General features: G+C 42.6%; 1 protein-coding gene across 2 annotated transcripts in view; it reads left to right on the top strand.

Moving 5' to 3' along the window:
- The window catches only part of pitpnc1a (phosphatidylinositol transfer protein cytoplasmic 1a), a 97,690-nt gene that overhangs the window by 37,216 nt on the left and 36,057 nt on the right, over nucleotides 1-24,417 (top strand). The window lies entirely within an intron of this gene.

The following is a 24,417-nucleotide window of genomic DNA, read 5'->3' as shown; positions in this document are numbered from 1 at the left end:
CTCCATAAACTCCAGGAGCATGAGATCCTCCATGACAGGTATAATGAAAAGAAAAAAATAAATACTCCCAAGTGCTGTGTCGGCGTCGGGTAAGACTTTTGGCCAGATTATTCTGTCACGAACAGAACTAGGAAGACCCGTGAAGACGCCAAACACAATGAGAGAAAAATAAAAAGTCTTTATTAGGATGCCGAGTTACCAGAGTTGGGCGAGGCTGGAGACAGAGTCGGAGACAGGCGAAGGTTGAACTGGCAGGCAGAATACAAGGCAGGGGTCAGGCGAAGAACGAGGTCCGGAGGCTGAGATCAGGCAGGGTGGATGGCTGGAGAATTTACTGGCAAATGTTTTCAATAATCTGGCAGAGACTGGGTAGCTGAATGGATCTTTTATAGCAGGGGAAGCAGGTGTGTGAGATGAGCTGAGGAGTCAGGAGCAGGTGAAGTGGATGAAGCTGATTACAGGAACAGGTGAGATGAATGGAGGTGATAGTGGTTGCCAGGGGAAACAGGGCTTGTCAAGAGCTTGGTGAAGGGACCAGGTGAGCTGAATGAAAGTTAAATGAGGAGGCAGAGGAGGGTGAAGGATGGGAGTCATGACAAAAATAGGCAATTGTGATTAAAAAATGTTAAGAAAGAGAGAGAGAGTAAACAGGAAAGAGGGAAATCAGTGGATCCTGAGGAAGGTGGAATAGGTGGGGAAAGCAGAATAAAGAGAGAGAGGTGAAGAAGGTCATACAAAAGCCAGCTTGAACAAGTGAGTCTTCAGCTGCTTTTTGAAGGAGTTCACTGAGTCCACTGATCTCAGGCTCAGGGGGAGAGTGTTTCAGAGTCTGGGGGCCACAGCAGCAAATGATCTGTCACCTTTGGTCTTTAGCCTGGTGCGCTGCACAACCAGTAGCCTTTGATCACTGGACCTCAGGGACCTGCTGGGGCTGTAGGGACTAAGAAGATCACCAATGTAAGATGGTGCTTGTCCATGTGAGGCCCTATAGACCAGAACCAGGATCTTGAAATGAACCCTGACGTTGACAGGCAGCCAGTGAGGCAGGAGGAGAAGCGGGGTGATGTGGGTGTGTTTGGAGGACTTGGTCAGAAGCCGAGCACAGGCATTCTGAACCACCTGTAGATGGTTCTGCTCAGACACGTGAGAAGAGAGTTACAGTAAACTAAGCGTAAGGAGATGAAGGAGTGGATAACTGTCTCAAGTTCAGAGCGGGGCAGAATGGGACTCAGCTTAGCAATGTTCCTGAGATGGAAGAAGGAAGAGTGAACAAGAGAACTGACATGAGAATCCAGGGTGAGAGCTGGGTCAAAGGTCACGCCAAGATTCCTGACAGGTTTGGTGTGAGAAGCAAGCTGACCAAGAGAGTCTCTGACATTGGGAACCAGCTTGTCTGGGGCACAGATGAAGATCTCAGTCTTATCTTCATTCACCTGAAGAAAGCTCCCAGCCATCCAGGTTTTGATAGAGTCTAAGCAGGTGTGTAACAGCTGCAGCTTAGACATCTCATGGGGCTTAAAGGAGATGTACAGTTGGATGTCATCTGCATAAAGATGATAGAAGATTCCTTTGAAAGAGCTCAGGATGTGCTGAAGAGGAAGCAGATAGAGGAGGAAAAGCAGAGGCCCCAGCACAGAACCTTGTGGGACACCATGGGTAAGAGAGGTGGTGGAGGACCTAAACTTGGAGACGGCCACAGAAAAGGAGCGCTCAGAACGATAAGAGGAGAACCACTCCAGAGCAGTTCCTGATAGGCCTACCCAGTCTCTGAGCCTCTCCAGTAGCAGTTGTTGGTCAACAGTGTCAAAGGCTGCAGTCAGGTCCAGCAGGACCAGAACAGAACAGTCCCCTGCATCACTATGAGTCAGAAGGCCATTAGAGACCCTAAGAAGAGCTGTTTCAGTAGAATGAGCTCTACGAAAACCTGACTGTAAGCAATCATAGATGTTATGTTCATCAAGAGCAGCTGTGAGTTGTTTAGCCACAACCTTATCCAAGATCTTGGAGATGAACAGAAGTTTAGAGATGGGTATGAAGCTACTATGGAGAGAGGGGTCAAGACTCAGTTTTTTAAGAAGCGGGTGGATTACAGCGTTCTTAAAGTAAGCAGGGACCTGACCAGAAACCAGAGAAGCATTAATAATGGAGAGCACGCTGGGACCAATGGACTGAAAAGCACTTTTAAACAAAGAAGAGGGTTAGATGTCGAGGGGACATACAGAGGTCTTCATATAGTTGACTAGTTTGGTTAACTCAGGCAAAGAAATATGAGCAACACTATCTAGGATGATGGGCCTGGTTGGAGTCGGGAGAGGCAGCGATAAGGCTGAAGGAGAGATGCTAGATCTAACTTTATTGACGTTGTCCACAAAGAAAAACAGAAAGTTCTCACAGTCTGTAACAGAGTGGACGGAGGCTGTAGGACAGACAGGGGAGACAATGCTGCTGATGGTGTTAAACATCACCTTGGGGTTCCCTTTGCTCTGGGACACCAGGTTGGAAAAATAGGATACCCTAGCTTCTCTGACTGCAGAATTAAAGGATGTCATAAGATCCTTTAGGTGTAGCAGATGGATGTGGAGATGGGTTTTCTTCCACAAACGCTCAATTTTTCTGCATTGGCGCTTCAGGCTGCGAAGGCTGTCATTAAACCAGGGAGTAGGGTTCACTGCAGGAACTGATCTGGTTCTGACAGGACAGATGTTGTCCAGAATGGAGAGGCAGTGCTCGTTAAACTGAGAAGTTAAGGAATCTGGGTCGTTATCAGAAGAACAGGGTGAATCAAAAGCAGCAGAAAAATTGCTAGCTGTGCTCTCATTAAGAAAGTGAGAACTAACCATAAGGCGAGCAAGAGGTGGGGACGCAGAAACTGACAAGTTAAAGAAAATGCAATGGTGATCTGAAATATAAACGTACTCAGGACAAACACTGTCAGCATTTAGACTCAGGGTAAAAACAAGGTCCAGAGTGTGCTCCCTGGTGTGTGTGGGGCCAGAAACATGCTGGGTAAAGCTGAAGGAGTCCATAAGGCTGGAGAAATTCAAGGCAAAGTGATCAGAGGGATCATCAACATGGATGTTAAAGTCACCAACAATCACCAGTCTGGACAGCTTCACAGTGGAGGATAGAAAGTCACTAAACTCCTGAAGGATAGAACTGTTTGGACCAGGTGCACGATAGACCACAGCACAGTAGAACGGGTCCTTACACCCAACTTTAATCAGCTGCAGTTCAAAGGAAGCAAAGTGACCAGAGGTTGTAGAGCTACATGGAAGATGGTCTATGAAAACAACAGCTAGGCCTCCACCACAATCAGAACCCTGGGGCTGGCTAAGAAAAGAATAACCACTCGGACAGAGTTCAATCAGACCAGAATAATCAGATGTTTGCTGCCAAATTTCAGCCAGGAACAGAAAATCCAGGTTTTTAGAGAGAATTAAATCATTGAGCAGGGAAGACTTATTGTTAACAGAGCGGGTATTTAATAGAGCCATGCGGAGTGAGGTGGAGGAATCAGAAACTACAGAAACAGCTGGAGTTAGTGGACGTAAATTAGCAGGGTTAGATCCATGGTGTTTATAAAAACCACTTATGGAGGGAACAGGAGGAGAAACCACTGATGAATGAGGATAAACTGACCTTAAAAAACTTGGAGAAACCGCACCGCAACGCGACCTGGCAGGAATGCGGAAGTGGTGCTCAAGTCGCCAAACAAAGGACAAGAAGCTAGAAGATCATGCCGATGTTTACTAGATAAACCACGCTTTAAGAGAAGTCTTATTCTCACCTGGATTCCTGCTCGTTTACCTCTTTTCCTGCGACATTTTCCTGGGACCGGATAAACATCGCTGGAAACGCCATGATTAGAATCATTGTTTGGCTCCGGGCCAGTGCGCCACTCAGGTAAACAAACAGGGAGGTACGTCCTCAGTGCATTTTGGGCGATCGTGAACGAACGGAAGGACAAAAGAGTCTGGCGATCATAGGAGATGTAGCAGGGACACTACTGAAGAGGATCGTAGACAGGAGCAAGGTGGAATGGAGGAGGTTAGTGGAGAAAAGTTTGAAAAAGTGGCCGGTGACTGCGACTAAGCCAAGCACAGGCGCCATCTTGTTACCAACCGGAAGCGGAAGTGAGGCCAAATGGAGGCCTTAAAGACCTTAAGTTGTCAAGCATATTTACATTTTTTTTTCTGTTATTCCTTGATTTTGTTTCTGTGAGAATAGTGAGATGTCTGCCGTCAAGTCAAACTTTAGAAATTTGGGCCTTTTTGACCAATCAATGTCTCTTGAAGGACATTCAAAATTTTTGGTTCAAAACTGTTTTTGTCATTTGAGAAATATGTCCAAACTGCATTGGCTGGTGTCAAACATGAATGCTAAATGGTTATTCATGTATTTATCTCCTCCAATCTAGGATACAGTAACACACTTTTCACATGTTTTAATCAAAAAGCTCTCGATCACTTTCAGTTGGTCCAAACTCTTTAGTGAGACTCCCAACTGGAGCAAACAGAGGAGCTCACATCACTCCTATTCCGATGTCCCTGCACTGGTTACCAGTTAAAGATCAAGTTCACTGAGAAACCTTTTTTTTTAACTTATTTTTGAAAAGGATCAGTGACTGAGTTTAACACGCAGGCTGAACATGAAAATAGTCTCTACACCTATCTCCTGCGTTAGCTTCTGATAGAAAATAGATGGTGAAACTCCAGGATTTGAAAAGCCTGACAGATCCATGCCACAGTGATGCATGGACTCACCCATCTTGACTCGCGACAGGGAAGGCTGTTGTTGGTTTAGCAACCAGGAAACAGTGGCAAATGTCTTGGCTAGTAGAAGCTAAAAGTTAGCGTTAGCAACTCCATCACACAGCAGAAGCTCCTCCAGGCTTGTGTTCTTTGTGGAGAGAAAACATCAGTGTTACAAAGCAAACTAATTCTGTGGTCGAGCTGTGTTGCTGTTAGCTAATCAGAGGCGGGATGTCTAACTATCAGGAAATAGGACTCCATGTCCTGCCATGTTCAGCTCAGCTCTGACGTGGCTCACTTCTAAATGGTAAATGGCCTGTATTTTTATAGTGCCTTCTTAAGCCTAATTTATACTTCTCTGTCAGCTCCATGTAGAAGAGACACGCACGGACAGAGACGTTTTACTCTTGGACAGCACCGTCTCCCTGGGAGTGTCGCAAAGCAATTCTCCACCAGGACAACCGAGGGCGTAGCGCTGTTCTGTGGTTTCCTGTCATGCATCCAGTCCAAGATAGTGCATTTAATATTATATTTATATTGTTTTTTGTATTTCAGAGACTTTTTAACACAAACAAATTCAATTCAATTCAAGTTTATTTATTTATTTATTTATTTATTATTTTTTTTTACCGTATCCTGTCTGGCTGTGAAGCAAGCAGAATTGATGTCTGAATGCTGGTGACAAGCCTTACAGATTTATTCTCTGGTGGAGCATCAAAGCGTTTGCTTTTAATGTCACGCCTGATACTTAAAACTGTATTGTTATTGTTGTTGAATGCTTTGTAATTCCGACCAGACACGGAGACAGAGGTGAAAGAGAAAGGAAGAGAAAAGGTGGAGAGAGAGGAGGGGGGGGGGAGGGTTCCACAAAAATAAACAATGAACAAGAGTCTGCTTCTAGACCTGCAGAAAAAGACAAAAAAAAAACAAAAGGACACAAAAAAGGGACACAACAACAATACAACAAGATCTACCTATCACTGCGTCAACTTGATGAAAAAAAAAACTAAAAAAACAATATATATATATATATATATATAATATATATATATATATAATATATATATGTATATATATATATATATATATATATATATATATGTATATATATATATATATATATATATATATAATCAACATTGCTTAACTGAAGAATCACGATAATAAATCACAATGCATTAAGTGCCCCCCAAAGTCTTAAGACATGTGTTGAATGTGCCCAAGCCCATACTTTTGAGAGCACCATGTGAGCACCTGTGTGTGTACACGCGCTTGTTTATTTGAGGTTTCTCTATAGGAGCGTCCAACAGAGAGTGTGAGGGACCACAGATCCGCCCCCCAAAGATGCGCAGGAGACGGGGGGAGCTCCAAGTCCCAGAGATCCAGGCATTGCCCCAGAATGCAGGAACCCCAAGGAGACTGCAACCAGAAAGGCCCCCGCCCCCCTCGAGAGGCACAGAGGATCGCCCCGGGGGGCCACAACCAGCAGCCGGCAGAGTCCCTGGAGATATCAGCGGCAAGCCCACAGGCCCGCCCGCAGCCTCCCACCCCCTAGCCGGCCGAGCCCGGGACCCAGCGACCTCAAGTTTATTTATATTGCGCCAAATCACAACAAGAGTCGTCTCAAGGCACTTCACATAATAAACATTCCAATTCACAGTTCATTAAGCCAATCAGAAATAAAGTTTCCTATATAAGGAACCCAGCAAATTGCATCAAGTCACTGACTAGTGTCAGTGACTATACAGCAATCCTCATACTAAGCAAGCATGCAACGACAGTGGAGAGGAAAACTCCCTTTTAACAGGAAGAAACCTCCAGAGAATCCTGGCTCAGTATAAGCAGCCATCCTCCACGACTCACTGGGGATCGAGAAGACAGAGCAGGCAGACAAAGACACAGACACACATACACAGACACAGACACACACACAGACACACAGACACAGACACACACACACACACACACACACACACACACACACACACACAAGTAATGTGTCTACAGTTATATTGTGATGTCTTAGTAAATATTGTATTTGGTGAAAGATAAACTTTATTGTATTTATCCTAGTGGATCTATAATTAAATGGATAAACTAGTATTAGCACATCAAAAGTCAATGAAAACAAAAAGTTATTATCAGGAGAGAGAGAATGTATTAGTGGTTAGCAGCAGTGTGCTAGTCGATGGCCCCCTCCATGAGGCCACCACAGCTCAGCAGAACGTCATTGTAGATTCTTCTGGGGAGAAAAACACTTACAGAGAAAATAAAGTTAACAGCTGAAATTGCACAAAATAGTACAGTTAAAGAGCAGACTGTAGAATAAAGCAGTAGAGTGTGAAAAGTGGTCAGTGTGTCCTCCAGCAGTCTAAGCCTATAGCAGCATAACTACAGAGTTAACTCTGGATAATCTATCCTATTTAGATGTAGGCATGTTGGAGGCAGGGCAATGGAGAGCCGTCTTTACCAACTGTACACTCCACCTCCCTCTACTCCCCCACTTGTCCAGATTTAGGCTAACATCAGATTTTAACCATAGGCCCTATCAAATAAAAATGTTTTAAGCCTATTCTTAAAAGTAGACAAAGTGTCTGCCTCACGGACTAAAGCTGGGAGCTGGTTCCACAGGAGAGGAGCCTGATAACTAAAAGATCTGCCTCCCATCCTAAGTTTAGATATTCTTGGAACCACCAGTAGACCTGCAGTCTGAGAGCGAAGTGCTCGGTTAGGAACATATGGAACAATCAGATTACTGATGTATGATGGACCTTGATTATTAAGAGCTTTATATGTGAGAAGAAGGATCTTAAAATCTATTCTGAATTTAACAGGTAGCCAATGTAGGGAAGCTAAGACAGGAGAGATATGATCTCTCTTTTTAATTCTCATCAGAACTCTAGCTGCAGCATTTTGGACAAGCTGAAGACTTTTAACTACATTCTGTGGACTTCCTGAGAGTAATGAATTACAGTAATCCAGTCTTGATGTAATAAATGCATTAACTAGTTTATCAGCATCACTCCTGGAAAGTATGCTTCTAATCTTAGCAATATTCCAAAGGTGGAAAAAGGAAATCCGACAAACTTGTGAAACCTGGGATTTGAATGAAATGTCCTGGTCAAAGATAACACCAAGGTTCCTTGCTTTGTTCTCGGAGATTAATGTAATGCCATTAAGGTCAGGCGATTGGCTAAGCAATTTCCTTTTCTGGATTTCTGGTCCAAAGATGAGAACTTCTGTCTTGTCTTGATTTAAAAGCAAGAAGTTAAGAGTCATCCAATTTTTTTTGTCCTCAAGACAAGCCTGTAATCTACCCAACCGATTAGGTTCATCAGGGTTAATGGATAAATATAACTGGGTATCGTCAGCATAACAGTGGAAGTTTATCCCATGCTGTCTAATGATTTTACCAATTGGGAGCATATATATAGTAAAAAGAATTGGTCCAAGCACTGAACCCTGTGGTACTCCGCAAGTAACCCTGGAGTATGAAGAAGATTTGTCATGTACATTTACAAAATGAAATCTGTCAGACAGGTAGGATTTAAACCAGCCTAACGCTGTTCCTTTGATCCCTACAACATGTTCAAGTCTTTCTAAAAGAACATTGTGATCAACTGTGTCAAAGGCAGCACTGAGATCTAACAAGACTAGAACAGACACAAGATTCTTATCTGAGACCATGAGAATATCATTTGTAACTCTCACTAATGCAGTTTCAGTACTGTGATACTCTCTAAAACCAGACTGAAATTCCTCAAACAGAGCATTAGTGTTTAAATGCTGACATACTTGGATGGACACTATTTTCTCCAGGACTTTGGATAAAAATGGAAGGTTAGATATTGGTCTATAATTCATTGGGTCATCTGGATCCAGAGAAGGCTTCTTAAGTGAAGGTTTGATTACAGCCACCTTAAAATCTTGTGGTACATACCCATTTACTAAGGATAGATTGATTATATCTAGAATGGGGGCAGTAACCAAAGGAAATGCATCTTTAAATAATTTGGTTGGGATTGGATCCAAAATGCAAGTTGAAGGTTTAGATGAAGCTAATATTTTTGATAACTCCGAAAGCTCAACTGTATCAAAACGGTTCAAGCACAGATGAGGTTCTAGAGTCACCTCTGAAGCTGCCTCACTTACTGAGGAAGAAGAAATCGCATTAGGGAGGATGCTAAAGATTTTGTTTCTAATAGAATTAATTTTACTTGTAAAAAATCCCATGAAGTCATTGCTGCTGAGGGCTAAGGGAATAGATGGCTCAGAGCTATGATTCTGTGTAAGTTTAGCAACTGTACTGAAAATAAATTTAGAATTATGCTTATTCTCCTCAATTAATGCTGAAAAATAAGCAGTTCTAGTTTGTTGAAGCTTATTTTTATAAAGCACAAGACTATTTTTCCAGGACAGGTAGGCCTCCTCATGGTGCGTAGAGCGCCATGTTCTCTCCAATTTCCTAGAGTTTTGTTTTAAGGCTCGTAGATGAGAGTTAAACCAGGGAGCCAACTTCCTGTCCCTAATTACCTTCTTTTTTAAAGGGGCAACATCATCTAATGCCACACGTAAAGAGGAATTCACATGATGAACTAAGGCATCAATTTGTGAGGGGCTAGAAATGAAAATATTGCCCTCTGCTACATGCCTCTGAGATGCTGAGGACAGTAAAGATGGAACAGTTGATTTAAAAGACGCAACTGCGTTGTCAGATAGAGACTGACTATAATGAAATTTACTTTCATGTCTCGAGAACTCAGTTATAAAAAACTCAAAGGTTATCAGAAAGTGGTCCGAGAGGAATGGATTATGTGGAAAGATTGTTATTTCCTCACACTCAATGCCATAAGTCAGAACAAGGTCCAATGTATGATGGCAGGAGTGGGTGGAGCTATGTATTCTTTGAGTAAAACCAATTGAGTCTAAGATATTACTAGAGGCTACATTGAGGCAATCATTTTTGATGTCCACATGAATGTTGAAATCCCCCACTACAATGACCTTATCAGTATTTAGCACCAAATCAGATAAAAAATCAGAGATCTGATCCAAAAACTCAGAGTAAGGGCCTGGTGGACAATATAAAACTACAAACAAGAGTGGTTTTAAAGTTTTGCAATCTGGATTAGGAAAACTAAGAATAAGATGTTCAAACGAACTGTAACTATTAATCTGTAAGGGACTGATTAATAAGTCCGAATGAAAAATGGTTGCCACTCCTCCTCCTCGCCCTGTACTTCGAGCAATATGATGATTTAAATAATTTGAAGGAGTCGACTCGTTTAAGCTAACATAGTCCTCTTGCTGCAGCCAGGATTCTGTGAGAGAGCAAAGAGATCTGATTATCACAAATCAACTCATTAACTAACAAAGTCTTAGAAAAAATGGATCTAATGTTTAACAACCCACATTTAATTTTTCTAGTTTTCTGCTCAGTTGAATTTGTTCTAATATTTATGAGATTTCCATGATTTGCTTTATTAAGCCTGATATTTAATCTGTGTGATTTTGGCCGTGGGCAGGACACTGTCTCTATGGGGTAGTGGGTGGGTAACAGTACAGAAGCTGCAGAGGGGTGGGTTAAACTACGACTCTGCTTCCTGGTCTGGACCCTGGGTTGTCATGGAGGACTAATAAAACTGGCCACGTTCCTAGAAAGAAGAGCTGCCCCATCCAAAGAGGGATGGATGCCGTCTCTCCGCATCAGACCAGGTTTTCCCCAAAAAGTTTTCCAATTATCAATGTAGCCCACGTTGTTTTCAGGACACCACCTAGACAGCCAGCGGTTGAAGGACAGCATGCGGCTAAACATGTCGTCACTGGTCCGATCAGGCAGGGGTTCAGAGAAAATTACGGAGTCCGACATTGTTTTGGCAAACTTACACACCGAAGCAACATTCATTTTAGTGACCTCCGATTGGCGTAACCGGGTGTCGTTACCGCCAGCGTGAATAACAATCTTACTGTATTTACGCTTATCCTTAGCCAGCAGTTTCAGATAAGATTTAATGTCGCCCGCTCTGGCCCCCGGTAAACATTTAACTATGGTTGCTGGAGTCTTTAATGCCACGTTTCTGACTATGGAGCTGCCAATGATCAGAGTTGGCTTATCAGTGGGTGCGTCGACTGAGCGGGGAAAATCTATTAGAAACGTGGACGGGTTGGTGGTGGCCCACGGGCTGGGTTCTATGCTTCCTGCGTACCGTCAGCCAGCCGGCCTGAGGTCCCGGCTGCTCGGGTTCCACTGGAGGGTCGCTACGTGGTTGTTCTGAGCTAGTTAGCCCCGCGCTAGCTAAGTAACTATGGCTGTTTACAGGTTTTTCAACAGCGTGGAGCCTGGACTCCAATTCCGACACCCTCGCCTCCAAAGCTACAAAAATGCTACATTTATTACACGTACCATTATCACTAAAGGAGGCAGAGGAGTAACTAAACATCTGACACAGAGAGCAAGAGATAGGAGACGGAGAAGCAGAGACAGAAGTAGCCATAGCCGTGCTGAGGCTAAGCTAACTGGATGAGCAAACTGTTCAGTACCAAATAAACTGCGTGCAAACTCAAATGGTTCCCTAAAAGTTAGGTGGAACAACAGAAAATGTGTGTTTTAGCGTGCTTTTGTGCTACAATAACTCAGAGATATCCAAGTACAGAGAAATTAAATCAGCTTTAGCGAGCCCCAAACACCAAACAGCTACACGGAGTGCAACACTGAAAACAGGAAACAGAAAACGCCTTACCGCCAGGTGCAGCCAATCAGCAATCAGCCACAACAAACAAATTTGTCCCTCATTCTTCTTCGCCTCTTCATGTAATCGCCCCCTCTAAACCCACATTTCCCATCATTTCTGTCCACGAAAAAATCCCGCTTGCTACGCATCTTTTCACTCCTCCAGTGATGGGGGCATAAAACATTCATATTTTTAGTTTTTCCCCGAGGTGTTCTTCAAGCTGCTCCATGTCTGCCGCTAGATATCTTTGGCTGTCTTTATGTTTTTGAGAGCATTTTGGCGGTGCTGTCATCGCCAGCTTGCATTCTCCATCTTGTTGGGCATATGTTTAGAAGAGAGCTCGACTCCGTCCATTCTTGCGAGGGCTCTTCAGCAAGCTCACAAGGATGGATAATGGCATTGCATGTGTCTGTCCCAACACAGACGGAGAAGTATAAATTAGGCTTTAGGGTTCTACAACCCCCAAAACGCTTCACATCACAATCATTCACCCATTCTAGTTCCTGAATGGTGCACCAGAGCTTTTGTTCCCCAGAGAACAACTTACAAGGCATTAATTTCTACTGCAGACCACTACAAATGTATTGATTAAATGTGTGAACCAAACCTTTAAGTAAAAGAAATCAAGGACTTCTTCCATCACCTGTAAATTTGAAAAATCTTGATGCATAAGTTCGACATTTGTGACCAAATTGTGGTGAGAAAATTTGCACAATAGAATCACAACTGCTGCAATTTGTTTGCTACTTGTAAATGCACTAATTCAGTGTGATGCCAACTGAACAATTCCCACATTTTCTCACCATTTGTGTCTCCAGCGATTCACCAACAGTCACAGCCCAGGGAGACGTTGGCTGAAGCTCAAGTGGATTTACTGTCTAAACTCTACGAAACAAAGACTTATAAAGGCAGATCTTGTTGAGTTTTTCCAGGATTTAGCCATCACACGGTGAAAGAACGGATGATTATGTGTTTTAATTCATATAGGAAGCAAAAACTGACAATAATACACACTGAGGAAATGATATTGCATTATACTGCAGGCAGGTCATAGTACCCAAGCTAGCCACGTCTGCCTTCAAACGTAATTGGAATAAGAAATTCTGGTTGATGCGTTTGCATCATGTTAACAGCAGGGAATGTGTTCACTTTTCACCTGAAACAGGAAGAGGAGTAAAGAAATCCAGCTGAGGTTGAGCTGTCAGTTGATGTTCTGCAGAGAATCCTTTGCTTGTGGATCCTACTATGAAATGTATCTTTCCCAACAACATGCAATCCTTCAAGGAAACAATACCCTTTAGAGTTGATTTGTTTTATTAAATCAGTGGCTTTATACTGGAAGCTACCTGAGTAAAACTTGATAGGATGCTTTAATGCGTCTTCTTTGTGGAAAACCAGGAAACATAAGAGTAAGAGTGCTGCTAAAACTCAGATCTGCCCTACTGGCTGACAATCTGTGAGGGGTTAAAAGCTAAAACTCCACCAGCTTGTGTGGGCCAGAATTCATTAAGAGTGAGCTCCTGTACCACCCTGCTGCCGTGCACCAGCTGTCATCCTCTGCTGCATCCTGCTGCCTTGGTCACCTCCACAGCAAGTGGATTTATCAAATCGTTGCAGGGAATTAACGCCCACCTTGACATTTTGCAGGATCAGCACAAAAAGGAAAATACAGTCAGTCATAGATGGTCATTCTGCTGATACAGCAGTGTGTGTGTGTGTGTGTGTGTGTGTGTGTGTGTGTGTGTGTGTGTGTGTGTGTGTGTGTGTGTGTGTTCTTACCCTCTATCCACTGTAGGGGAAAGATGGGAGCGATTTATTTATTTTTTTGATTTTTTCTAGTTGGCTAAGAAGAACTGTTGCTGGGTTTAGACGTTCATGCTATCAGGCAGGGTTTTGCCTCTTATTCATTATAAAGTTAATCGACTTGTTTTTCAGAATGAACTAAAAGCTTCCAAAATCCCTCCAATACCAACAGTTCCATGTTTTGTTTTGGATTTTGGCTTGACGTTTGTGTTTCCCCATGTGATGCTCCATTTAAAATCACTTATTTGGGAGTTCATGTAGAACTAAGCATCTGACAGATGCTAAAGAATTAGCATCTAACGCAAAGCCAACCATCCTAATGAGCTCTGCAGCCTTCCTCTCACACACACAGTCTGATTTTGAATGGAGGTGAATCTTCAGGTCAGGATGCACGATAAACAAGTAGCACAAAGACCGTTCTAAGTATTTAGAGTGATTTATGCAAAATGTCATGTTTTATGTTGTTAAATGTTTTGTATTCAGCCAGAGCCTCACAGTTGGGTGGAGCAGTCCTGTTGAAATGTTTCTTTATGAGGAAGTACCACAGGTTCAGCTGTTTAAAGCACAGAGTGAGTTCACGCAGCACTGTGAGATGCCTCTTGATGCCGTTCCTAATGGAGTTCTGCTGTGATGGATGATGCTGGTTGTTTTCTATAAGATGAAGATAAAAATAAAGGTTGCTATTTCAGATATCCTGAGGACATCGTGCAGCGTGCTTTTTCTGTGCCACAAACGTAGACCTGTGTGTGTTTTAATGTTTTGTTTTCTCTTGTTTCTGTCTGTTGCTGATTTGTTTCTTTACACCCTCATGTCAACATGCATACAGCACAGATTCAGTGCACAATGCATTTAAGTTCACAACATAATAGGGCAAGCCAAGAGATATTTATTCCCATTAAAAGATGTGAGATTCAAGCAGCACTGTGACAAAAACACCAAATTTACTGTCTTTATGTAAGACCTCTACCTCTTTAAAGGCATAATATGCAACTTTTTCTTATATTTGAATCATTTTCTTGAGCCAGCATGTGTTAAAATGACCCTTTACAGTGTCAGTGAAATATCACTCAGAGCCCACTGCTGTCATGAGCCGGGGTGAGTACTCTTCTCATCTTCTCACGATCTCTGAGTGCTTGGTTTCAGGAGAGGGAGCAACAGCTGTTTCTAATCAGCTGATCAGCGGGCCGGTTTATAAGGAGGAAGGTGGACATGACTCGACGCCGAATGATTGCCACTGACTGGTAGTTTCTAGCCCTCGCTTGTCTCTAGCTCTAGTTTCTCTAGTGCGTTTTTCTCTCGTGACTTGGATCGATACTTTTTATGGATTTACTCACCTCAGTTCTGAACTACCATCAGGATTTTTCCCGACGCCGTTTTTGATAATTCTCTGGTTTGTCTCCTGGTTCACCCTCCTCCAAATGCCGACCCGATCTCCTCCAACTCTTGCTCCCTCTCCAGAGCCACCCCGGTCCGGATCCAATTTCACCATTCACCTCAACCGCTCTACAGTCATTCCCTGGACTCACCCCGGCTCACCCCTCCCACACACGTCTCGTCTCTCTAAAGCCGGGTGTACACTGTGCGACTTTTTCACTTTTTTGAGCCGATTTTCCACTCGTGCGAGAATCCACAAGATCGGGGCGAATTTTGTGCCGAGCTTCGTGTAGTGTACAGGGGGTTACGAGAGGCGATTAACACCGCGTGACCAGCTACTGATCAGCAATCGTGAGCTCGCACAAACTTCTGGCGTGTTTAATATTTTGCTCATCCCTCGTGAGGGTATCGCGCTGTTGAAGCGGCGCTGCGAGCGGCTGCGACCCAAAAAGTATCAGAACTGCTCACGGCGCATGCGCAATCATGCATCAACACCGCTCGCCCGCTATTTCCCTAATAACACACGTTGTTCGTTTTTATTTCTAAATGTTTTTTTTTTGTTTTACACACAGTGCCAACGATTGTCAAGAAAGCGTGTTTGTCGTGTTCATGTGTCAAAGTAAACTGATCACAAAACACAGATTTACTTTCTTCATTTCGTTTTCCTCATCCAACCCCCATAAATCCCTGTGTGTCCTCCTGCAGCACTCCCGAAGGACAACAGGCAAAACAAGACAAAAAAGTCTGACGTGTTGAGTAAAAACTGCTATTTTTAGCATATTTTTAGGTCCGACGTGTTGCTACCAGACGTACAGTGAGCTGTCAGATTGCATCCGAGAACTGGGTCGTACAGTGTGAGCACATGACTCGTGAGATCTGCCCTGCGAGGAAGTCGTACAGTGTGAGCTGAAGCTGAGTGCTACGAGTGGAAAAAGTCACACAGTGTACGCCCGGCTTAAGCCGTAAGTCCCTCCGTCCGCAATTCCCCTACCATACTACTACTTCCATACTCACCCCTGTTCCTCTTCCCTCTTGACGCTGCTTCCCGTTTCTGCACCCGCTGGTTTTCCAGTGCGTTCTTAGTTCATCGTTTTGTCAATAAATATTATTATTTTTTCAAACTACCCAACTCTGACTCTGATTCTGCATGTTCTGGGTTAGAGTCTTGCCCCATAACATGACAACTGCCCTCTGTGGCCAGAATATCACACTTGCAACTTCCGGACGCCAGTCCAGTCCCTGTTGGGCGCAATAAAGTGGAGCTGACATAGCTGGTGCTGCAGTCTGCTTCGAGCATGTTTACTGCATGTTTTAGATCATGACCACAGCTGATTTGTTTTAGTGAGGAATCTCTTCTGTAGACACTAATGACAGCTGATAAGACATTTCAGCAGCTAGATTAGCTTTATAGTAACTGCAGGGGGGGAAATCCTAGCGCTGCTCCTGCTTCAAATCCTTTTCAGTGTTACAGAATTTGTCCTGGAACATAACATTTCAGAGAACAAACAAATTGGTAAGCTAACATTGTGGCTAGCTAGTGCCTACCACACAGCTCTACTCGGATAAATAACCTGTAGCCACATATTAAATATCAATGGTAAATTATATATATCATTAAAAAATACAATTAAGCAACTTACCGAGCATAGAAAGCTAAGTAGATGGAAGATAAAGTCCACAACACTGCAGCTTGTTTCTGCCAGTCTGACTGTTAGAAGAAGTGGGTGGAGTCAGTCAATTAAGTCTGCAGGTGTGAAATCTGCTGTAGGAGGTCAGAGTTAGCAGCTCAGGAGTTATTGTGTCCAAAATGACAACTACAGAGTTGATTAACTCATTCACTGCCAATGACGACCAAAGTCGTCAATTGCATGTTTTTACTGTGTGGGCATCGGAACGAGCCCCCGCACCGTGAGAAAAAACATCTCAACTCTAAAGCCGATCTTCATCCACGTACGTCAGACATCACGTGATCAGGAAGCAGAAAATCCATGTGTTAGGAGATCTTTTTTGGGCCGCTGCTGTAAAAAAGTGAGGTGCGAACCGGAAAAGCTTCTGCCGATCACAATTCGACAACGGATTATGAAAGAACGGATAACGCTCGAAACGCGCAGATTCTTCTTGATGTAAGAGGTGAGTCTCCGCTTTGTTTTGGTTGTTTTGGTGTTGACATCATCCTAGCGCGCAACGTTCCGTGACTCTTAAAAAACAGTAAAAACGGTGAGAAACACTGGCAGCCAAGGGCTTTACCGATCAGGAAACGGCTGGCAGTGAATGAGTTAATAAACACTCCTTTTTAACACTTGATTTTGGCTCACTATTTGGCATGTCAGTGTTACATATTAATTATATATTTTGGTCTTTTCAGACCAAAATCCCAAAATGAACACTTTTAAATTTGCTGTGAAGACAAACGCACTGCCTGGAGATACGTTTTTACCCACGAGAGTCTACGCGGCCCGGCAGAGTCTTGGCCACAGGATGGCTTCCTCGCTGTGCTCCTCGCTGCACTTGCCTGATCGCAAAATCCATGAAGACTTCAAAGTTCAGGGTTTGTTTATGCCATCCGCCATTAAACCAAAAGGAAGGAATCATGTTTGATATGGCTGTTTGATGTCAGAAAGGATGCTGTTCCTCTCCACTGCCAGGATTAAAGCCAAAAAAACACACCGCTGCATTTCTCGAACAGTATCTGTAGTAAATAAGCTATTTGGTCACACGTAAGCTTTATATATATAAAATTGCATCGTCAGGACGAGACGGTGTGACACGGTCCATCTACTTTACTTTTTGTATTGTTTTGTCTCTGTAAACATGCTGTTAACTTGCTTTGCACATCTTCTAATTGAAATCTGTCTTTATCATACATATATTATTTTTTCATAAGCTTGCATTTGGTGCCCCTTCCCCGGCGTGGTGCCCTACGCGCTGTGCGTGGTGTGCGTGTGCGGAGCGCCGGTGCTGTGTGATAGAAATAAAATGTGATAAAAGTAGTTTAATAATTTTGGGATAGCTCAATCTTTGTGTCTTCACATCTAACAGAGAAGATATTTTCTTCAGCATTTCTCCCAGAAAACCAACCACTGACTCAGAGCTGTAATTATTAGTCTGTCTTTGCTTGAATTTAAACTGCATGCTTCCACTGTAGCCAGTATTGTCTCATCATGGCTCATGTGAAAATGTGTGTTTTCTACTCTCCCAGTAACACACTCTTCGGCTGAACACCAGTTACCCATCACATGTCGTGCTGGATCAGGGTACCAGAGAAAAGATATACACAAAGTTTGACCCACATTTCAGTGCAATGTTTTCACCATTCCTGCAAACCCTCACAGGGTCTAAATCAGGGGTGTCAAACTCAAATTCACATGGGCCGAAATGAAAATCTGGGACGGAGTCGAGGGCCAAACTTAATATTTGTTGAAAAAGTGACGGCAAATTTGTACATTTTCTTTATCAACATATATGCAATTTTGAACCTTTGAATTTGGAAACAAACTTATTTCTGCATTAACACTGAATGTGGAATAACCAAATTACACACGAGCAAGTCAGTTTTAAATAAAAGGCATCAGTGGTATTCATTACTTGTGGTATATTCACCATTTTTAAAATCTATTCAGGATTTATGTTTTCTTGTTGTTTATTCATTTTTCTTATTTTTTATTCTTCTTTTTTTCTCCTGTAATATGTGTCATCGCTGCTGTGACATCTAGCTTTCCCCACTGAGGAACAATAAAGGGATTTTCTATTCTATTCATCTATCTGCAGCCTTTCCAGTTCCTGTCTTACTGTAGGTTAAATCTTTTCTCACGGGCCAACAACTAAATAAAAATAAATAAATATATTTTTATCTTAAATGAAAATGCAATATCTCACCTGTTAACTTTCATGTTTTGGAGCAGAAAAAGAGCATAAAACCAAAATATTTAAAGCTCAGTTTGCTCCGCTAATTTACTGTGATGCTCACCTGTTCCAGCCTCATACCAGCCTGAGCTGAGGAGTCTCCTGTTGTTTTGTTCATCTTCATCATAATAATGAATGAATAGGTTTGTGCTGCTGAACATGGAGAGCATCTGAGCAGCTTGACCATATTGTTGTGTGTCGGGGAGGAAAAATAAAAACGACAGCAGCCACAGAGTCATGCTGATTTGAGCTTGTCGCTGCTCGCTGGAGTTACATCAGCTCTGTCTGGAAGTTAGTTGGAAAACTTTCTCTTTCAGTCATGAACACATTACTGAGCGGTTAAAATCTCAGTTTCTGGGCTTCAACATCTGCAAATAGCTGAGTAAACTCGGCGCTGAGTGAGAGGAGTGTTTAGTTTGTCCGAGACAGCGGAGCTGCAGACACCGGCAGCAGACGCTGGAAAAAACATGCCGCAAAGCATCATGGGAGTTGTAGTATTTGCGGTAAAATCGGCCAGTGGGTCAGTTTTAATATATTTTTGATATTTATCTCGTGGGCCACATAAAAATGCTCTGCAGGCCACATCTGGCCCGTGGGCCTTGTGACCAACACATGTGGTCTAAATGGTAAATGCTTCCGTATCACATTGTGTTGTAAGATGCACATTTTCCTTAAGGCCGCAATATTTCAGTATCAGCAGGTTTTATTCTTGAATGTGGTAATTTACATTGAATTCTAATCTATTCTTTCTAAAATGAATAGATTAGGTCACTTCCTGCAGGAATATCATACTATTCTAACTGAAGTTACCGCATAATGTGAAATGACTTCACTAATTTTAGGTTAGCTGGTAGAAGCTAACTGTTAGCATTAGCAACTCCACAACATTAAGGAACTCCTTCAGGGTTGTGTTATTTGTGGAAAACACACCAGTGTTGCATTTTTTTTACCCAAGAAAGATGAGCGAATGGGGGCAGTGGAAGAGTTGCATTGCTGTTAGCCAATCAGAGACGAGATGTTAGCTTATCATGACAATTAACAAGTAAGACTCCACTAACATCTACTTACTGAATCAGGAGCACCAGAGCTTTTTTTGTCCAAAAAAATGTGACTCACAAGGCATTCATACGTATGGAGACCAGGAGTGTTTCTCAATGTCAAGGCGCCTGGCCTTGCGAGGCGATGTCTTGTGAGGCCAGGCGCCTTGCTTATGAGGTCACTGTCCTTCCTTGATCAAAGAAAACGGTTAAATGGAACAGACTTGCATCACGTGACCGCGGCTTCCACGGCGGTCGCATAATGTCACGTGACACGGGAGACAACGTTATATTTTATACGTATTAGTTTCAATATAAATATATAATGAGCCTTTTACTTTTTAAATTGTGTATATAATGGTTAAATTAAATATATAAGCAAGTTACTACACGCTAGCCACCGAAGCTGCAACTACTAAGCAACTAACCAACCATAGATAACTTCTTTGGGTTTAAAAAAAACATTTAAAATTAGTTGACATACATTTAAACTTGAAACTTGCCCCCGAAGTAGCTGCCGGCTTCTGATCCGCCGTCCTTTTGCAAATACCGCAGTGTATTCTGGGTAATTTTTGACCAAGGCTAGGCTACAAGACACCTCCCATGTATCCTTGCTCAGCTAGGTAAACGGCTAACAAACGGACAACACATGCCTCGGTAGAACATGAACATTGGAACACGTCTTGGTGGCTACCGATGACGTATCTCCTAGGCAACCGGGGCGGGGCCAAGACATCAAGGCAAGGTTCCTTGGCATTGAGAAAGGCCCCAGAGCATAAAGGAATGAGTGAATGTAGAGTTGCAGATGTCACTCTATTGATGGTGTGAAACATATCCACGTGGAGAAAAAAAATGGAATTCAGGTTCCTGAATGCTGCCTAGATGTGGACATCAGTCAAGTGAGTGAGAACCTGAGCTTTTATAGATAGAAAAGACATGTGACTTATGACTTACTCAAAAGGTTTAAGGGTTTCACATTTCAAGTTGAAGACTTGAAAGAGCCCTGCATGACCATCTGAGTGGAACAGCCACGTAAACGCAGTCACTACTTTAATATGACATTGTGTCTGCTCTATTGATGGTACAGATGAAGCTGGTCTGTTTGCTCCTTTGCTTTATAACAGATTTAGGTATCTGACATGTGAGTTTACACATTTTAACTCATTAACTGCCGGCCGTTTCCTGATCAGAAAAGCCCTTCGCTGCCAGTGTTGGTTTTTTTGTGTGTGTGTTTTTATTGTTTTTTTGTTGAGTCACAGAACGTTGTGCTCTATGATGATGTCAACACAAAAACTATCAAGACAAAGAGGAGACTCACTTCTTACATCAGGAAGAATCCGCACGTTTCGAGCATTATTCGTTCTTTCATAATCCGTTGTCGAATTGTGGTCGGCACAAGCTTTTCCGGTTCGCGCCTCACTTTTTTCACAGCAGCGGTCCAAAACGATTTCCTAACACATGGGTTTTCTGCTTCCTGATCACATGACCTGTGACATACGTTGGTGAAGATCTTTAGAGCTGTGATGTTTGGTTTCAACGACGTCCGCCCAGTAAAAAAAAAAAAGCAAATGAGGACTTCAGTCGTCAATGGTAGTAAATGATTTAAAGTAATAAATAAATGGAAGCCAATTCCTGCCAATTTGATAATAAAAAAAATAGTTTGTATCTAATAATTATGACTCAGCTAAGTCATAATTATGAGATATACATTATTTTTTTATCAGAGTGGCAGCAATAGGCTTCCATACTAAGCTCTGTTACCAACACGAATAACAGATCTGTAGCAAAAATGTACCAAACCATGATTTCTGTGTACAGCTACAGCTCTACAACACAAGTCCTTCTCCATGCCAGGTAGCAGGACCAAAGCCAAGATACAATTTGAATTTCATTGAATTATCTCAAGACATTTAATATATTTTTTATTTGAGTCATTAGCCTGACATACTGGCACTAAGAGTTCCTCCATGAGGAACAATAATCTGTTAGCGAATTTCAATTCCACGTACCAGCAAGGCTTCAGGGTGTCTAAACTACTGAACCAAATACTACAAAATAAGCTCTGTGCAGTTTGAGCAGGAGTGAGAAAAGCTGACAAGAGTGAAGATGGAAAAAAACTGAGAATCGAGAAAAGAAGGCAGATAAATTCAGTGACAGGTGAAAGAGAAGTGCAGAAGAGCTATTTCGTCTGAGCACAGACGTCGGCGTATTTTTCCCTCTTGTCAGCCTCTTGATCCTACCCAGAAGCTCATCTGTCTTTGGAAGGAGGGGGAAAAAATAATAACCAATTATTCATGGCCACTTTATCCTGAGCCAGGGCCACTTCTCCTGTTTCACCATTACAATGAGGTTTCCAAAGACAACAATAAAAGCAGCTCCTCATTTATCAGCTCCAACTTTTAAATAAACAACAGCCTGCAGCCAAACACAATGGCTGCTGTTTATTTACACTGTCCAAAATCCTGATTTAATGAAGGAGGAGCGAGAAGAGATGGTGTTTAGTGATAATTTACGGCTTGTCGTCAGTGTGATCAGAGAGCTCTCCCTGAGTCGGCACTCTGCTGTGATTTTCATCCAGCAGTCAGATTTATGTGAGCTCCTGACCCATTTGTCATATTTTTTTCTCATTAAAGTCCCGAGCACTGTAAAAACGTATTTTCCTTTAGTAGTCTGAGCACTAATGTAATGCTGTAATACACTACAGAAGGGGATAAAACAATAAAGAACAGAAATCACTTTCTCTCTGAAAAACACACAAATAGCATCGAAAGACTTGTTTTTCAAATGCAAATGTAATTTTATCCATTTAGATTATTTTATTGCTTATTTCTTAGAGTTGGACAATAATGGCGCCCAGGATAGCTGGTGACCAGAAGCCATCAAATACTTCACTCATGAATGTTTGCCTTCACCCAGGACATAACTACCCTGACAAGTCTGAGCATTTTAGACGAGAGTCTTTCCTTTGTTAAAACTAATCTCCCAATTAATTTGTATGTCAGATGAATTTGCAGAATAGTACCTTTGTTAGTTAATTACATTTTGAAAACTTGCAATTTTTTTTGTTTAATTTAAGAAATTGTTACAACTCATCAGTAAACACTTTAAAATGAAACCCATCCATAATCCACAGTCATTAGAATTTATTCAGATGTTAAACGAAAATTAATAGAATATAAAATCTGTTGTCATTATAACAAGGACAATAGAAGTAGTCTGGCCTGCCAGACTCATCCTCTGTTTAATTCTGCACTGAGAAAGAGTCTGTTAACTCACAGGCAGAGAGGCACATGAGGGGCGGAACTAGGCAGCTCAAAAATAACCAATCAGAAAAAAGACGGAAATGTCGACTGTACCACGTGACGCTGTAGGTTTTTAGCTGTAAAGGCGTCTGGCAACGACACAAGCTTCTTTTATTCTTTTAGAAGAAATGCTTTTAGCGCTTCTACTTGTGGGTTTAAAGACATTCAAGTAATTTAGAACAGAGGAAAGAGGCGCAGCGAACTCCGCTTCAGTCACCGTGTTTATGACAAACTTTGTGTTGCGGTGTGTGACGTATGCTGCTCAGCGCTGGTTGGCTCGGTAAGAATTCTCAGGGGTTGGGGTTATTTGAATAGGAGAGTCCCCAGACCCTTTCTCTGTGCAGAATAAAAAAGAGGAGGTATGGCATCAGAATTCTGCCATATCTCGTGCTCTCAGCTCCTGGATGAAACACCGGACATTTTATTCCATGTAGGACCCTAACCCACCTAGCTGTGCCCCTGTTGCAATATTAAATGTGAGGAGTCGTAAAAAGTAGCATAACAAAACAATTTTATGGAATAAACTGCAGCTAGTAGCCTTGAAAAATAACTTACTTGAGCGTCTTGTTGGTTCTGGTCCATTTTGCTGGTGCAGGTGAAACTCCCGCTCCAGATCAGGGCAGGTATTAGCCAGGCTGTTAGTGCGCAGATGCGGCAGCCACACAGGAAAATCCACAGAGCGTCAAAATGAGCGCACCCCAAAGAGGTTTGTTCCCACCCAGTCCCACAAGTCTTTCTATTGGCTGAGCGGTTGCTAGGAGATTGTACTTCTGTTTTGAGCGAGAGCAGATGAAATCCGTGAGAGCAGGCGACAGACTTGTGGGAGGAGTTTTGATCCATGCAGAGAAAAAGTTGTCACGTGAGAAGAAGAAAGGTAAATCTGAGCGCAGAAACAAAGATTTGAAGGAGAACAGAGTGAATTTGAAAGAGAGCAGACATTTTGAGCGCAAGCATTACAAGTTTTGAGAGCAATAAAATAAAATCTTATTCTGAAATTAAAAAGTTGGTCTCTTGATATGAAATTCTGCTCTCAAATCGAAAGTTCAAGTGCTCAATTTCTGGCACTTTAATTCTTCCATGCCTCCAGAGTGCCAAAACTCCCAGCAGCCGAGCGAGCAGAATCAGAAACCGAGCGCGCAGAAAGGCTGCCACACGCGCAGTGAGGCTGTCGCGTGCATGTTTTCCTCTGCTGTGTGCTCGTTGGCCAACGTTCGCACGCAGGTTTGTCACTTGTGCACATCCTTGTGCACTCACAGACACAGTTTGCTCCCTCTCAGTGTACAAATGACCTCCTCGCCATGTATATCTTCACTCGTGGAGGTTCTAACTTCCGCTCGCGAGTCCCGTTCGCACGTGCGATTTGGACAATATGCATGCACGAGATATGGCGGAATTCTGACGCCATAAGGAGGAGTCTGGCAGGCCAGGCTACAATAGAAGAGCTGTTTGACCCACCAAACCAAGTAAACGTGGGAATGAAAAACATTTCAAATGAAACTATATTATGGAATAATAT

This window comes from Nothobranchius furzeri, chromosome 12 (genome assembly GCF_043380555.1).
Source record: "Nothobranchius furzeri strain GRZ-AD chromosome 12, NfurGRZ-RIMD1, whole genome shotgun sequence".
Taxonomy (NCBI): Eukaryota; Metazoa; Chordata; class Actinopteri; order Cyprinodontiformes; family Nothobranchiidae; genus Nothobranchius; species Nothobranchius furzeri.
The sequence above is the reverse complement of the archived record's forward strand: the minus strand, read 5'-3'. Positions and strand labels throughout refer to the sequence as shown.